Source organism: Pogona vitticeps, chromosome 4 (genome assembly GCF_051106095.1).
Source record: "Pogona vitticeps strain Pit_001003342236 chromosome 4, PviZW2.1, whole genome shotgun sequence".
Taxonomy (NCBI): domain Eukaryota; kingdom Metazoa; phylum Chordata; class Lepidosauria; order Squamata; family Agamidae; genus Pogona; species Pogona vitticeps.
This window is the reverse complement of record NC_135786.1, coordinates 28,145,376-28,162,873: the sequence shown is the minus strand read 5'-3', so window position 1 is coordinate 28,162,873 and position 17,498 is coordinate 28,145,376.

Below are 17,498 nucleotides of genomic sequence, written 5' to 3'. Positions count from 1 at the left end.
TTTCTGTGCTGTGATTTTTTTGTGTGTGTTTTGGAGTGTTTGCTTTTTAAGCCCTAGTGCCTTCCGATGGGGCTTGCTCTGTTGTTTATTTTTGGGTTTTTTTTTTCCAGCCCCAGCACCTTCGAATGGAGCTAGCTCTGTTTATTTTTGGTATTTTTTTTTCAGCCCCAGCACCTTCCGATGGGGCTTGCTATGTGTTTTTTGTGAGGTTTTTTGGTAATTTTTTTTGGGGGGGGGCGGAACAGATTAATCATGTTCCAATACATTCCTATGGGAAATGGTGCTTCGAGTTACGTCCATCTTCTGGAACGGATTATGGTCGTAAGTTCATATATTCTATAAGGCTTACCTATTCGTGTGTACATAATGATTTACAGTGACACGTTCTGAAAGTCCTAGTTTCCAGACAAAAGGATTTCGTTGTAGACAAGAGTGCCGCAAAGCTTTCTGATACAGTGTACAGCAGTATAAACTACAGAGCCCTTTTTTCCTGAGGTAATTGCTACAGCAGTGCTTCTCAGCCACTGTTCTCGGACTAAAATTCCCATAAGCTTTCATCAGTAACTGTGCTGACCAGGATTTCTGAGAGTTGTAGTTCAAGAACATTTGGGGACCCAAGGTTGGGAACCACTGTCCTAAAGAACTGTTAAGCTTTCATATTAATCCCCCTCCAGTTAATTTAAACATCAAATGTGATTGTGATTTGATACCATAACATATATATGAGTAGGTTTGTTTACAGGTTTCAGTAGCCTGAGAGCTCAAATAAAGTTCAGTGATAACTCAGGATAGTTTTGTAGGGTTTTGAGGTTTTATTGGCAGAAAGCTACAGGCCCCATTTAGTTTGTGGAACTCACACGTCAATAATAATGAAGATTAAAGTAGTGGCTAGTGAACACATGTGTCATCTGCAAAAAGCTGTGGTGGATACAATAGTCATTTCCATATACTTACTGACATCTTCAATTTCTGTGATTACAGATTTTCCTGTCAAGTAGACATGGGCATAAATGAATTGTTCTAGCAAGGCCTGCCAAGACTTTGGACTAACAATAAGCATGAAGAAAACACAAGTCATGAGCCAGGGCATGGACTCACTTCCCTCTATTACTATCTCTACACAAGAATTGGAGGTTGTTCATGACTTTGTGTACCTTGGATCAACGATCTCTGACACTCTCTCCCTAGATGTCAAGCTGGATAAACACACTGGCAAAGCAGCTACCATGTTCTCTAGACTTACAAAGAGAGTATGGCTTAATAAGAAGCTGATGGCATATAGGGTCTATAGAGCCTGTGTCCTAAGCACACTCCTGTACTGCAGTGAGTATTGGACCCTTTGTGCACGGCAGGAGAGGAAGCTGAACATGTTCCATATGCGTTGTCTCTGACAGTTTTTTTGGTATCACCTGGCAGGACAAAGTTCCAAATAGAGTAGTCCTAGAATGAGCTGCAATTTTTAACATATATACATTACTGAAACAGTGATGTCTACGTTAGTTTGAGCATGTCGTGAGAATGGCTGGTTGTCAGATTCCAAAAGACCTCCTGTATGGAGAATTAGTGCAGGGAAACTGCCCCAGAGGGAGACCACAGCTGTGATACAAGGATATCTGCAAGCAGGATCTGAAGGCCTTAGGAATGGACTTCAACAGATGGGAAACCTTGACATCTGAGCATTCAGCCTGAAGGCAGGTGGTGCATCATGGCTTCTTCCAATTTGAAGAGACACTTGTCCAGCAGGCCAAGGTGAAGAGGCAGTCCCGAAAGCAGCAAAATCAGGGAGCTGAACAGGGGACAGATTGTCACTCTCGAATTGGCCTTCTCAGCCACACTAGATGCTGTTCCAAGTCCTCCATACATAGCATGTTACTATAGTCTCTCGAGACTGAAGGATGCCTACACATGGGCAGTGGTCCCCAACCTCGGGCTTCCAGATGTTCTTGGACTTCAACTTCCGGAAATCCTGGCCAGCAAAGGTGGTGGTTAAGGTCTTTGGGAGTTGCAATTCAAGAACATATGAGAGCCCAAGGTTGGGGACCACTGGTTTTGGGAATAAACATGCTCAGATGATATTTTCCATGGACATACTTTCATCCCTTTGTAAAGGGATATACATATGTCTCTATTGCTATGAGTTTTCCTGCCAGGTAATTGCTGTATTTTGGATTTTTTTTCTCCCCCCTCCCAGGGGTGCCTGGTTGTGTGTAATTGGCTTATACACAATTAATTCCTCCCTTCTTTTCTTTTCCCTTCCCTTCCCTTTCTGCAAAACGGTTAAACATGGATAAAGCCAGTTTAGTATACCTAATGTCATACTAAGACAATGAAATTATTCCATTTATACCCAGTGTATATGGTTCTCTGTCTCCCCACTTTCTTGGCACAACAGTCATTTGAAACAGGTCAATGAGAGAGAGAGAGAGAGAGAGAGAGAGAGAAGGAGGGGGGAGAGAGAGAGATTGGCCCAAGGTCACCTAGTCAGGACAAGAACACAGATCTCCCTATTTCTCATGCTCCTCAATTATTCATGCATTACATTTAAGAGGGAAGGCTTATAGATGAACAGCTCAGTAGATGTAGGCTTTCCTGCAATCGAGGATGTCACTAAGGAACTTTCCCTGAAAAGCAACAAAAGAATTCGTTTAGGGTCTCCCCCCCCTTTGCATTAATGCAATTCCTAAACTCCCCAACCCTGATAAAGTTAGATCCAAACCATACATTATCTTTAATATCTAGGGTACATTCTTCTTAGTGTATTATTAGTGCAGGTGTTAGCCCCTGTCTCTCCATGGTTCAATAAGCAGGACTGAATCTAGGTCAAAACTCGGAGTGAGCTTTTAAGACACACCTCCAAATCTGAATCTGGAAAGGCTATTGGACTTGAAGTTTCTGTGGGGAAAAGCTCCAACTGAAGTTAATAGGGGCTTTTCCCTACGTTTCTTGTAGATGTACTTGCCCCACTCTGGACTGGAAGCACAGTGGTAGTTACAGCTTGCATTATCTTTCCCTATCCATCCTGGGGTTTGGTTCCTCATGCTTCCTTTGTAAGAAAAATAAACCCTGACATACCATACATTAAAGGTAGTTTGTTAGTCAAGTGTGCCCCTTTATAGCTAACATAAGAAGCTAGCCACAACCTCTTTGAGTCCCTTTGCATTCAATAAGACTTAGTCATGATTTATCTTAGCTGAATTGTGATCAAGGAATTTTATCAATGTGGCAACCCCAGACCTACTGGAGTATCCCACCCTGTAGTTATGCTGCCACCAACCATTCCCTATAAGGAGTCACACAGACCAGGAATGGATTTTAATAAACAAAAGAACAAGGTTTATTGAAACAACAAACAGGGTAAATAAAAGGATCAGTTAAATAGGATACAGGAACGTGGCATAGTCCCAATCACACACATACAACAGCTTGGTTCCCACGGAACACCTTAAGGTAACGCACAGACCCTGAACCTATCAGTTCTGGCTACCTAGATAGAAACCTGAACCTATCAGGTATGTACTAACTGACCAACAGTTGTACCCAGTCTGACACACAGACTCCAACTCCTTCTTCTCCACATCAGCTCCAAATATATATACAGTACAGCTCCTCCCCCCCTGATGCCCCGCCTTCCACTCCCCATAGGATGGAACTTTCCCTCCAAACCCATGACAGACAGGTACCATCAGTGCTGTATGTGACACCTCCCCTCTTTATAAGTTGTTTTGCAGGGGAAAAGCTAAAGTGCTTTTCTCCAAAAAAACAACCAGGATCAAAACACAAAAACAGTTATACATTATAACACAATCCCATAACCCATACTTACTCACTCTAGGTCAAACATATCACTTATGCATTTAAACATTAATATTTGCAATACATTAAGTTACCTTTATTAATACAAACCAAGCCTGTTCAATAAACAGGTACATTTAACTTTTGGTCACCAAAATATACATAGTCCATGGTTTCTTCGCCGTCTTCACTCGTCGGGTCTTCTTGACAAGGCGTCAGCAACACAGTTCATTGACCCTCTGACCACCTTCACTTCGAAGTCAAAATCTTGCATGTTTAAAGCCCACCTCATAAGTTTACTATTTTGGGTTTTCATTGTCTTTAACCACTGCAGTGGTGAGTGGTCAGTGCACAGAACAAAATGTCTTCCCCAGATGTAAGGTTTGGCCTTCTGAATCGCGTATACTATGGCCAGGCACTCCTTTTCCACGGTTGCCAAATGTCTCTCACCTTTCTGGAGTTTCCTACTCAGGTAGGACACTGGATGCTGGTCACCATTTTCATCCTCCTGGCAAAGAACTGCTCCTACCCCGCTGTTAGACGCATCGGTGTAGATGATGAGCTCCAAATATATATACAGTACAGCTCCTCCCCCCCTGATGTCCCGCCTTCCACTCCCCATAGGATGGAACTTTCCCTCCAAACCCATGACAGACAGGTACCATCAGTGCTGTATGTGACAATCAGGTTGGAAGGACTCCATTTTGCAATGACAAGGGTGTGTCTCTGTGTGTAGGCTTTTTCATTTCTGAACCATGACATTGTATGTTGCTTGCACAATTAACATTATTATAGATGTGTAAATTACCTAATTAGTTTATCAAGCAAATTGATTTTTCTGTATGTCATTTTTCTCAGTTTTCTTGCACCTTGAACTAATGAGAGATGTATTATTCTGTCATGGCAGCTTTACTGCTGTCTTAGGGGAACTAATATATAAATACAAGTCATGTGATGGCTTCTTCAGAAGCCCACACTAATTGGTAAAAAGATAGAAAGTGTGTTTTTATTCCCCCCCCCCCCAAGCTTTGAAAACAGAAGAACTTATTCACCCAGCCACACAGAAAGCAAGGAATGGTGCATCAAAGGAATGCAATTTTATAAATTGATACAGAGTGACGTTAGGAGAAGTTATTCAAGCCAGGAAAGCAAAGTTTAACCACACATTTCTGCATAAGAATCATCATGCAAGTGGCTTCTTCTGAAGTGGCTTCCAAACCAGAACTGTAAAGATGAAAAGAAAAGATGCGTAGGCTTGAACTTCTTAACATAAACTACAGGGCAGTTTGTTAGAAAAGGTCTATTGTTTGAACAGAATTTTACGTCACAGCAAGCTTTAGGAGGGAATGTAGAAAAAAAATATAATTTTATTTTATTTTCCTTTTTTTCTTTTATTTCTGTCTTTCTTTCTTTCTTTCTTTTCTTTTTTGAGGACCCTTGCCAATTTTTTTATTTTATTTTGTCCTGTACAAGTTCCATTATCAGATTATGATACTGCTTGGGAAATTCTCCTTTTAGACTACAGTTTTCACAATCTTATTGGTGATGAAGCTAGGGAGATTTGTATATTTGTATTATAACTAAATAAATATTTTTGATCTCTGGACCGCAGTGACTCTTTTTTTTTAATGCACATGTGGAAATTTGCTGCAGTTCCAATAAGTGCAATATTTTATAGATTCCTCCCATTCACTAAAACATATTTGTCCACATTTTTCAAGTATACATACCCCTTTTCATGCATAATTCTGTAAAATTACAAATAATTCAGGAAAAGGAGAAAAGAAAAAAGAGCTTCGAGTGTAGTGTAGCACATGTGAAAGCCACACTTCAAATTTTGAGCTGGCTGCCACAAGTTTAGCCTTCCCAGCATTAAAAAAAATCTGCTTCTACAATAACTTGCTTATACAGAAAAGTGTGTATGTATATAAAATCAACACAGGATACGACTACCCAGTAAGGAAAATATGCTTAGATCTGCGGTGATCTACAGTTTTTCAAAGCAGGTCCCTGCTGGGTTCTACTGGTGAAATCACTGTAGTTGCCCAGACAACTATAACACATTTTTCTTTTCACTTTAACCACTGGCACCTTTGATCTGACAAGGTGCTAAATGGCAATTTCCACCTTATATCAAAAAATTATTTTTACAAAGTGGCTTAATGCTAATTCCTTTCAGTGATGGCTTTTAAAGCCTTAAAAAACTGTCTGAAGACAACAAGCATTTGCCCTGTGAGCACCCCTTTATACAATCAGGCAATCACACAGGGCAGAACTCAGAGAACAGTGATGCCAATGTGGAGTAGAGATGAACATGAGGTGCCACTTCAGAAGTTCGTGCTGGTTCATCCTTCAGACAAAGGGGTGTTTGGGACTTCCCAGCCCCACCCCTCTGGTGGTTGCCCACTCAGAAGCAAAGCCTGGAGGAGGTGGGCAGAGAAGCTGGGGTGTTGCCACTGAGTGAGTACCTGCCAGAGGAGGTCGGGCTGGGAACTGGCAAACAGCTGCTTATCCAAAGGACGAATCAGCATGAATCACTAGTTTGGCAGTTCATGCTCATCTCTAATGTGGAGCAAAATTTAAACCATTCATCATGGCAGACTAACAACAACAAAAAATTCTCCACTAAAAAGAGACAGCTCCTCACCAAGTTACCTGATTTGAGCTGTGTATCATGTAGCCACCAGTTTTTAGCTCAGTTTTGTCTATGGTATATCCAGTGCAAACTACAGAGTAAATGACCAATGTAGTTGTCCTCACAAATAGCTGCCTAGAGTGGTCTTTTAGACCAGATGGGCGGGGTATAAATCAAATAAATAAATAAATAATAAATAAATAAATAAATAAATAAATAAATAGGGTGTGTGTGTGTGTGTGTGTGTGTGTGTGTGTGTGTGTGTGTGTTCTGTGCTGTCAAGTCAGAACTGACTTATAGTGACCTTAATATGGCTTTCAAGGTAAGTGTTAAGAGTGTGTAAAAAAATATTAAGGATGTGATTAAAAAATATCACACTGCTGAATAGAATTCCACTCCCCACCCACCCAGTCCTCAAAGTATTAGGCCACATTAATAAGTCAGAGACTCAAACAGAACTTGGAAGTTAAATTTTTAACTGCACCTTCCAGGAGTGGCCATCTTGCCTAGCATCCAAACTGTAAATTTTCCAGCTGCCAACAGGGCTCCTTATTTTCACAATTGTGATGTACGTTGAAATAATTTGTTTTAATATTACAAAATGCTATGTAAATATTTTCCTGATCTCTCAGTTTTTATATATACATCTTCTATACAACTGTTCCTCTTCTTCCTTTTCCTTGCTGCCTCGAATATCATTCTGCAATTATCCTAAAAACGGAGTTATCTAGTTACAGTCTTCCCTGCTATCAATTGTATTTCTATTCAAATGAAAGCCATTTTTTTCCAAATGAGCATCTATATCAGTTACTATGTTAGCATGAGCTGAGCTTACATAAATCTGTGCCTCTTTTGTCATTTGGTGTGATTCTATTTTTTTTGGTAATGTTTAAGCATCCAGAAGTGAGAGTAATGAGCATCAGTAGTGACATGCAAAGGTGACATTGTGTGTTAGAAATCTGTTTTATACTGAGTCAGACTATTGGTCCTTCTAATTCAGTGTTATTTGAAATGACTAGCAAAAGATCTCTGAAGTTTCAGATAAGACCCTTGCCAGCCCAAAAATGGAAATGTTGGGGATTGAACTGCAATCTCACAATGGTAGAAGATATAGTTCACAGTTGAGCTATGAGCTTCTCTATTCAAAATATTATTACTTATACCTTAGGAGGAGGTATAGCATAACTTCTGCTTGGCTGTCAGATCTAAAAGGTCTTATAGTCTTGTGTGCACATCTAGGCAAATACAAATATGGTGGCAGGCAGTGGCTTATTGCTTCTCAGTGTCTTTGATTAGTGGTGGACTCCCTCCTGATTCATGGGTCTTGGCAGGTGACCAATGGGAGTGACTGCTGACACTAGCTCTGAGTATATTTTCTAAATCAGACTTTGAGTCTCTGAAATTCCCCACCACTTTCATTTCTCTTCTACCAAAGTACGAAGAAGAGCAATGGATCGAGAAACGCAGCCAACTGCATAATGGAAACAAAGCAGTATTTTACAAAACATCTTGAAGAGACAGGGGTGGGGGAAGGAACTGGGTTAAAAGTATTTAACTCAGTATCTGCAACACAGGGAAGATGATATAGTAGGGCTTGGAGACAATGTGGGGGAGCAAAGACAGTCCTGCTGTTCCTTGCTAGTCAAATTTATTCCAGCAAAAATACAACCAACTCAAAGACCTACGATATCAAGGGATTAGTATCTTAAATTAAACTTTCTGGAGCCACTCTCACTTTGAAATATATCTATTTTCCCTTTCTCCAATAGGAGAAATATGATACAATATCAGAAGACTTCTATCTCTTGGAAAAGGATATACCACACAAAGTGTTTTTTTGACAGTAAATAACTAGTTCTTGAGCCTGTCCTGTACTTTCAGCCATTTTTACAAGCAAGCTGTAGTTAATATGTCCTCTTTCTTAAAGGGCTATTCCATCATACAAGGTTTGTCCCGGTTTTAAAGTGGAGACTTGTTGTGTGGCTTGGGAATTGTCCTCTGTGAACAAATGAAGCTGCTTAAGGTAGGCCGCCACCACCCTGACAGGAGTTTTCAACGATCTCCAGCAATAATTCATTATTTATTTATTTATTTTAGCCTTTCTGCCACATAACTAGAGATGCCAGTGGCTAAAATTGAAACCTTGCACATGCAAAACAATTTTTCATCCATTTTCCATCTCTGTGGTAACTAGGTGACCTTGGAAACTCTGTAGGATAGGGAAGTGTGAAAAAGGCACTCAATAGAATGATTTTTAAATGGATTTATCCAATTCTGCACTACCTAAACTAAATACAGAATGAAATACAGTTTCATGATGGTAGTCTATGCATTTCTGGGCTTGCAGTGTATTCTGTGAAACCCTTAAACTTCACACTCATTTGTTCAGGATAAATACAACACCCTCCATAATACCACTCAAACAGACAGATTAATCAGCCACTAACATACCACTATCTTCTCTGATTTCAGCTTCAATTTATTGGTCTTTATCCCACCAAGATACCAGCTGAGGACATCTGCTGCCCTGTTCACCTTGATCAGAAAGAGAAAAGGGGTAGATCTGGTTGTTAGCTGAGTATTGGTGACAAATGAAAAATTTGTCTGGGATGGGGGACAGGATGAGTCACAGGGCTTTCTGTCAAGTCAGACTTAAATCACACCAGTAACTCAGCTTGGACTTGACTTGGGTCTCCCCCCGCTCCCAATGACTCAGACCCAACTCATGACTCGGAACGCACCCACTCCCTCCTTTTTGTCTGAAAAAAAAAAGCTTGTTTTTAATAGGGACTTGGACTTGTCTCATGGGACTTGGTACCAAAGACTCAGACTTGAGACTTGGATCCAAAGACTTGCCAAAGTTCCTGGAATTTATTCACATCCATGAATAAATTCCCCAAATATATTTATGTTGATGTAGCACAGCATGGAGGATAAAATGGAGCCCTGCAGAACCTCTTGATGCAATTCGTTGTCATTTAGTTGTTAAGTCGTGTCCGAATCTTTGTGACCCCATGGACCAGAGCCCTCCTGTCTTCTACTGCCTCCTGGAGTTGGGTCAAATTCATGTTGGTTGCTTCGATGACACTCTCCAACCATCTCGTCCTCTGTTGTCCCCTTCTCCTCTTGCCTTCACACTTTCCCAACATCAGAGTCTTTTCCAGGGAGTCTTCTCTTCTCATGAGATGGGCAAAGTATTGGAGCCTCAGCTTCAGGATCTGTCCTTCCAGTGAGCATTCAGGTTTGATTTCCTTTAAAATTGATAGGTTTGTTCTCCTTGCAGTCCAGGGGACTCTCAAGAGTCTCCTCCAGCACCACAATTCAAAGGCATAAATTCTTTGGCAGTCAGCCTTCTTTATGGTCCAGTTCTCACTTCCATACATGACTACAGGAAAAATCATAGCTTTGACTATTCGTACTTTTGTTGGCAAGGTGATGTCTCTGCTTTTAAAGATGCTGTCAAGTTTTTTCATTGCTTTCCTCCCAAGAAGCAGGCGTCTTTTAGTTTTGGGGCTGCTGTCTCCATCTGAAGTGATCATGGAGCCCAAGAAGTCCATGATCACTTGATGCAATTAGCATGCAACAAAATAGTAATACCTTCCTGTCGTCTTCTGGGAATGGTCAGGCATGGAGGACTCTACTATGAAACAACACTTTTGATTTCCAACTCAAATGACTAATCCATAAGGACTCTGGGGCCAAGTGCAATAACTTATGCACATGTGATATAATTATACAAAGCATTCTACTTTGCTGAAGCTGTTCTTTCCTTTGACGAATGAATCAGCGATTTATGTTGGAGATAGAGCAGTCCTGGGGAAAGGTGGAAAACTACCATTAATTTCTGTCATGGAAAGAATAGTAAATAAGGTTATTTGTAAAACTGGCATGTATAATGTGCTGAGAGATTACTTAAACTGAGTCAGAAATTGGTAAGCATTTATTCACAATGTTGTAGTTGAGGGCCAATATAACTTCATCACACTCACTAAAAAAATCAACAAGTGACTTTCACAGATGTCAAGTTCCGATCAGTTTATCTTGTAACTGGAGAGAAGCAACTGAAAGAAGCAGAGTCTTGTGGGAATGCTGAAACTGAGCAGTCTTTTTAGCCAGGCACCAGAACAGTCATCGAGGGGGTTAATCCTCCCCCATTGCCCGTGAAATGACAACAAGCCTTTGGCAACTTTCCCCCTTTCTTTATATAACACTTCCAAGCAATGAAGCTTGTATCTCCTAGTAATGCTTTTAATTTGTGTTCTGTTGGGGAGAGGCCAAGATTTAATTGAAATCATTATAGTGTCTTTGCTTGAAGTAGCTGAGGGCTTGTAGTGGGACTGGAGGAGGTTACATTGGAATAATTAAAAGAAATATATAAGGTCATCATTGGGACCTGAGCTATTCCAGATGTCAGGTTTGTGGGGGGAAAGGCTGGATTTAATGACAACACTTTTAAATTACAGAGAATTCTTAAACAGCTACTTTAGTATATTATGATGATGGCTATTGTTCTTAACCTTTGCCTTGTCTCCTTCTCACACACCTAAGAAAATTAATTTTACTTCTGTATTTTTTGTTTGTTTGTTGTTGTTGGGTGGAGCTGGCAGATTTTAAACTAAAAACCCTGATTATTTTTTTACTTAACAGGTCCATCTGGGAAGTGTCCTGGTAAATTATTATAATGTGCTTTACATAGAGCTGTTTCTAAAGAAAGTACAGAAAAAAAATTGACAGACATTAAATACAACCTGGGGATCCACAGATGGCCTCTTTCGTGCTATTTCTGAAAAATGTATTTGTGATATTTAGTGAGCTTCATCTAGTGAGTAGCTTTGTCTAGCCATGTCTATATGTCTATTCATTTCACCATTTTTGCTTTCCAGCAGCGATAGGAAGGACTTTCTCTTGATTTCACAGTCTCAGTTCAAGCAGTATTTTCGTACCTTCCCAAAACCTGCCTTGACAATCTACATATTTACGAGGCATTTCTGAGAACTAAACTGCACCCAGAAGTGCATGCACATTTTAAATATGAATAACTGCAGACAATTGAAATGTATACATGGAACAACACACTTTATACATCCAAATTTGCACATGAGGGGAAATGTGCAAAACTGTGTGCAGTTATTAAGGTGTAATTAAAAAAAATGTCTTGCTGTTTGATAAGAAAAAGAAATGGGAAAGAAACACAGGTGGAATTTGAAGTAACAGAATAAAATTGAGACAGAGGACTTCATACTGATTCTTTATACATCCTACAAAGATGGGTTGAGCAAATTGCTCTGCAGCAATTCTCTAATTATCTATCAGGTTGTTTTTGTATCACAAAAACGCAACTAAAATGTGGCTATGCATTTAATAATAGTTCAGTGATTTAGACATCTGACTGCAGGGCCAGAGGTTGGAAGTATGGTCCCCCACTGTACATTCTTCACAGAGGCTGGACTTGAAGATCCATTCAAAGCTCTGCAGTTCTAAGTGCATCATCATCCTGCTCCCTGTGGAAGAACAGAAAGATCCTTTACAGCTTGTAATTTAGGGCATCATGTTTTAAATGAGCAGATGCATTTTTATAATTTTCCACAAAAGTTCCAAAACGAAGTATCCCTTTATGTTCAATAGCTGTGGACATAAGCAGGAGTAAAGGGGAACCATCTTACCACTTCAGGAATGTTGGGGAGTCATCCAGAAGTGGCAGGATAGCACCCCCACCTTTCTGCTTAGAGCACAGGCTGCTTTGTCTCTATGAAAGCTGGCCAACATGTTTGGAAACAGAGGTTGGTTAAAAAAAACATGCTTGCTTTCAATTTCTACATCTGAATGCAAACTCCTCTGACAGACTTATTTCAAAGAATTAACTTAACAGTGAATGCTAAAGATTTAAGGAATTGAAGCTAAACTCATGACCCCAGGAATATAAGGAGGTTTGGTTTTCTGGAGAATTAGTCTAGCTGGGCTAATGGGTGCCAATGAGGGCTGTAAGCTTTGTGTCAAAGACTTAATCTTTTAATTAACCGCTGAGTGAAAAGTAGCTTGGGAAATGCAATAAGTCAGATTCAGGTCAGATGAAGCAGAATAATATGGGGGCTTTGGAGAATTAACATACTAGGGAAATGCAAACTGAAAAGTCTCAAAACTTTTGCAATCAGTCTGGTAGTAAAATAAGGAGGTGAGGGAGACCTGCAGGAATCGTCCTCAATATTCACACCTGGTTTTATCATTTGGTTGAACAGATGGGCTGAAATGCTTCTGCTACTCTGTGTTTCAATTTTTAGCCTATTTATTTATTTATTTATTTATCTTAATTTTAGGCTTCCTAAAGTCTTGAGAGACTATGGTAATGTACTCTGAAAAGATGACTTGGAACAGCGTCTAGTGTGGCTGAAGGGGCCAATTCGAGAGTGCCAATCCCTTCCACACTGAAGACAAATGTAATCTGTCCCCTGTCCAGCTCCCTGATTTTGCTGGTTTCGGAACTGCCTCTTTGCCCCGGCCTGCTGGCCAAGGGTCTCTTCAAATTGGGAGAGGCCGTGATGCAACACCTGCCTCCAGGCTGAATGCTCAGATGTCATCTGTTGAGGTTCATTCCAAAGGCCTTTAGATCCCACTTGCAGATATCCTTGTATGACAGCTGTGGTCTCCTATCTTAATTAGGACATTTATATTCCACCCTGTATCTTGAGAGTTCAGGACAGAATACAACAATAAGAACAATATAAAATGAATTAATACTTTAGAACCATTTGAAACATCAAAAACCACATACTTTAAAACAACAACAGTGGAGGACCCTCCAGAAACTATTAAATGCATGGTCCTTAATTCCTGAAGGTTTGGGTGAATAACCATGTTTTTAATTGACACCAAAATGAGTTTAGCATTCACACTATATGAGTCTCTAAGGGAGATCATTCCATAACTGTGATGCTACAGCTAAAAAAACATACCTAGCATCTCCCAGGATAGATTGTTCTGCATGATGAAGGACCATCAGATTGAATGAAAATGAAGGTGGGGAGAACAAGCCAGGCTTGTTCAAGAGGTCACTCATTCATGGGATTAATAATAAATTCAGGTTGGCTTGATAACATATAACATCTCCATTCCACAAGGAAATACTGACTGGACAGCAGATGAATCTTTCTTGATGACCAGATGGTATCTTCCATTGCACATTCCACACAATAGTTTTCTCCATTATGTTGCCATCCTTTCCCTAATGTTAGGGCCAGCCCTGGTTTTGAGTAATCCTCAGGTTTGCCTTGAGAGAAGCCAGATTTAGTTTACAGACTGAGTGTCAAATGCCATTTTACATGCTCTGAGGCACACCATTCATGCTATCTCTGAGTACTAGGGTGCATAGTATTGTATCATACTATTGACAGAAAGCAGCAACAATTTGAAATTACAATTACAATTATCGATCCAAATGGAGACTGTGGTTATGAAATCAGAAGAAGACTGAGACTCAGAAGAGTAGATATGAAGGAACTAGAAAAAAATTATTATATTGATGAACCGCTGGATAGCTCATGTGGAGCCAGAGTTTGGGAATTTGATTCCCCACTATGCCTCCTTGAAACAGGCTGGGCTCAATGATCCATAGGGTCTTTTCCAGCTCTGCAGTTCTAAGATTGTTATTGTTCTAATAATAATTTTAAGATTATTGAATCAGAAGAAGACTGAGACTCAGAAGAGCAGATATGAAAGAAGTAAAAAAATAATAATCAAATGCAAGTATGTGTCACTGGAGACCAAGGCCAAGATCATCCATGTTATCTTATTTCTCATTACTGTCTACAGGTGTGAAATCTGGACAGTTTCAAGAAAGTTGACAAGAAAAAATATTGTTTAAAATATGGTGCCAGAGAACAGCTTTGAGGATTTCCTCCACTGCCAGTTAGACAAACCACGTGGGTCCTATATGAAATCAAGATATAACTTTCTTTAGAGGCAAAAATGATGAAATTGATCCTCTCATACTTTGGGCGTATCATGAGAAGACAAGACTCACAGGAAAAGTTGAAGGCAACAGGAAAAATAGATCGACTTTAAGATGGGTTGACTCAACAAAGGCAGATGTGGCCTTGAGTTTGCAAGAGCTGAGCATGGCTGCTAATGATACGATATTTGAGATGTCACTCATTCATAGAATCACCAATGGCACATAAGAACCACAATAAGAACAACAACAGGGTGCATTATATTGGGCTGAAGACCCCACACATTCACTTCATCTATCCACACATTATGTGAGGCCAGAAACCATATTGTGCTATTGATTTTGAACTGTGCTTTGCTGGACTAATTTGAGCTGAAAATCTGGATAAGCTTTAGGAGTCAGAAAAATAAACTCAGAGAAGGTGATATGGAAATGTGCTTTGAAAGGCATGCAAAATGAGTTTCAGACAGATGAGAAGAAAGCTTAACTATTAAATATTGCTGTGTACAGATTAACAGGTAGTAAGTTAAATGTTATGAGGTATTGATATAGCGAAATGTTATGAGGCATTGAGTGGTTGAATTGGCAAACAATGTGTGGGAAAAGTTTCTAAACCTAGACAGCCAGAGGGCTCTCCTAAAACAATGCATAAAGGGCTGCCTTTTAAGAGTTTCACCAGTTGCTTTAAGCCTCTGACACCACGTAGTGCCTGCGGGCCAGTTCTGCTACAGTTAAGGGAAATTTTTCCTTTCCATCAGACCTTTTATGGACACTGAATTTCTAACACGTCTAGCATAATAAGGATGGATAAAGTTTGACAGGGTAGGTGTAAAAGAAAACATGGAGAGCATTTTGAATTGATCTGTTGAATTATCCTAAAATTATCTTATCTCAAGAACAATTTAATTTCAAATAGTATTTTTAAGTTATGTAATTTCTGTATATACCTTTCTAGCATCTATCTTTACCTTTGTATCTTAAAAATAAATACATGGAAAGGGGAGAGGGTGTTGGCATTCTCTGCTATTCTGTTAATTTCATATACTCAGAGGTCTGGGGAGGACTGGCCTTAGAAGAGCTGTTAAGCTCACTTCTAATTTTGAAAAAACGTGAAATGAAATAGAAATGTATGTACTGAGATTGCCTTTTGTTACCTTGCCCCTTTACCCCGAAATAAAGACGCTACACCAGAATTATGGATTTAACATGGGCCGCACTTTATTGAAATAATAAATGTTGTCAATCCTTTGGCAAAGAGGGGCCCTGTCGTAGTTCAAACACATAGGTCGGAATGGACCCTTTAACAAAACAAATGGGTGAGTTCCTGGCCCAAGTTTTCTCAGCTTTGAAGACACAACCATCTAGTGGCCTTAAGGAAGACAAGTAATGTCAGGCCAATGGAGGTCCCCTGGCACCAGCAGCTCATCCCACTCCCAGAAGATTTGCTGCAGTTGCTAGTTGTGCCTCTTCTTCTGCCAGCACCATTTTTAGTTTGGGATTGGTCCAGTGGGCCAAGGCTCAGCTGGGTACCTATCTCATCATTGTGAGGACCTGGATGGAGTGATGACTCACACTTCTCCCACATGACCTTTATCTGAAATGAAGCAGGCTCATTTGGCTGTCCATGGGCCTTGGAGAAGTAGTAGCCAGTCTTTGCCAAGGACACAGAAAATTTAAGGGGCCTCCTCAGAGGCCTCAGCTGAGTCCTCTTACTGAGTCCATTGAGAATGATAGCTACCACCTATCCCTTTAAGACTGGCTTCCACCATTCCATCCAAGCTCCAGCCTCTCTTCCAGGTCTTGCTCTTCCACCTTTGGATTCCCTCATGTAGCCTGCCACCTGGGGTTTTTACCTGATTGGGAGCTAGAGCTCCCTGTCAACAACAACAACAAACCCCCTTTCTCTCCTGCTTTGCACCTTCCACTTTCTTTTTATGGGAAGCTTTGAAGAGAAGTGGTTCCCTCTGTATTGTCCAAATCTCCAAGGTGGATATAGGGATAATGCATTCCTTCATACCAAGCAATCTGACACTTTCCATATTCTCTATTTCCTGATCATGAACCATTACTGCAAGGTTAGCTGGGATTTGTAGTTCCATAAATCTGGAGGGCACTGGCTTGCATATCCATGCCTTATGCAAGACTCATAATCTCTCAGCCCACTTCTGTTCTGGATCTCAACTCCTCCCACTTGATCTCCTGGTTGTCCCCTGCTACCCATTTTTTTTTTTGCATGATCCACAGTTTGGCTTTTGGAAATGGAACAATAAAAATAAACACAATTTAAATTATGAGTGTAGTTGCAGACACTGGTACAACACATATGAAAAACTTCAAAAATGCCAGAATACTATTCCGAGAAAACACAAACATGGTACACATACTGTACCATGTGACTGCCACATGACCCAGAGTTGATTTAATGTGATTTCATTTTCACTGACACCTATTCCGAATAATTGATGTAATGCAACTACACCCTGGAACAAGTTTGGCTGAGCAGATGTACTCCATGCTGCATCATGTTGTTATAGCCCCCCTTGTTCCAATCTATTCCACATTTTTTTCTGCTCAGGAGACTTTTGCAGTATTTGACAACACTGCCATTTCCTATCTTAATAATTGTTAAAAGATTTTGTTCCTGGGGTGGGGGAGAGAAAGAAAGAAAGAAAATTAAAAGGCTAAATTGCATTCACTTACTTAAAAATAGCCTTGCTGTCAACTAAGATGCATATTTAATTGTTCTCCCTATATGTTAGGCTGGAGCAGTTTCAAGCAGTCCACTAGTCATGGGTAGGAGGAAGGAAAAATCATTAGAAAATCAATGTTTGCTTAATTGAAGATCCTTCTTCCAAATGGGAATGAAGTGAGATATATGACCTTGGATTCACTGACTGTATAATGATGTCAGTTTGTCAAAGTTTGCATTGGGTAGATGCAAGTCAGACATTTCTTCAGTTGCAATTCCAAAACAAGAGAGCAACAGAAACAGAAAGGATGTACACTATATCTGACTTGCCTGTTCACACCAGTAGGAATAACAATGATAATAATATCAGCACCACAATCAAAACATGATTTTAGAAGATTCAGATAATAAAACCAAAGTTTAAAGGGATGAAACAG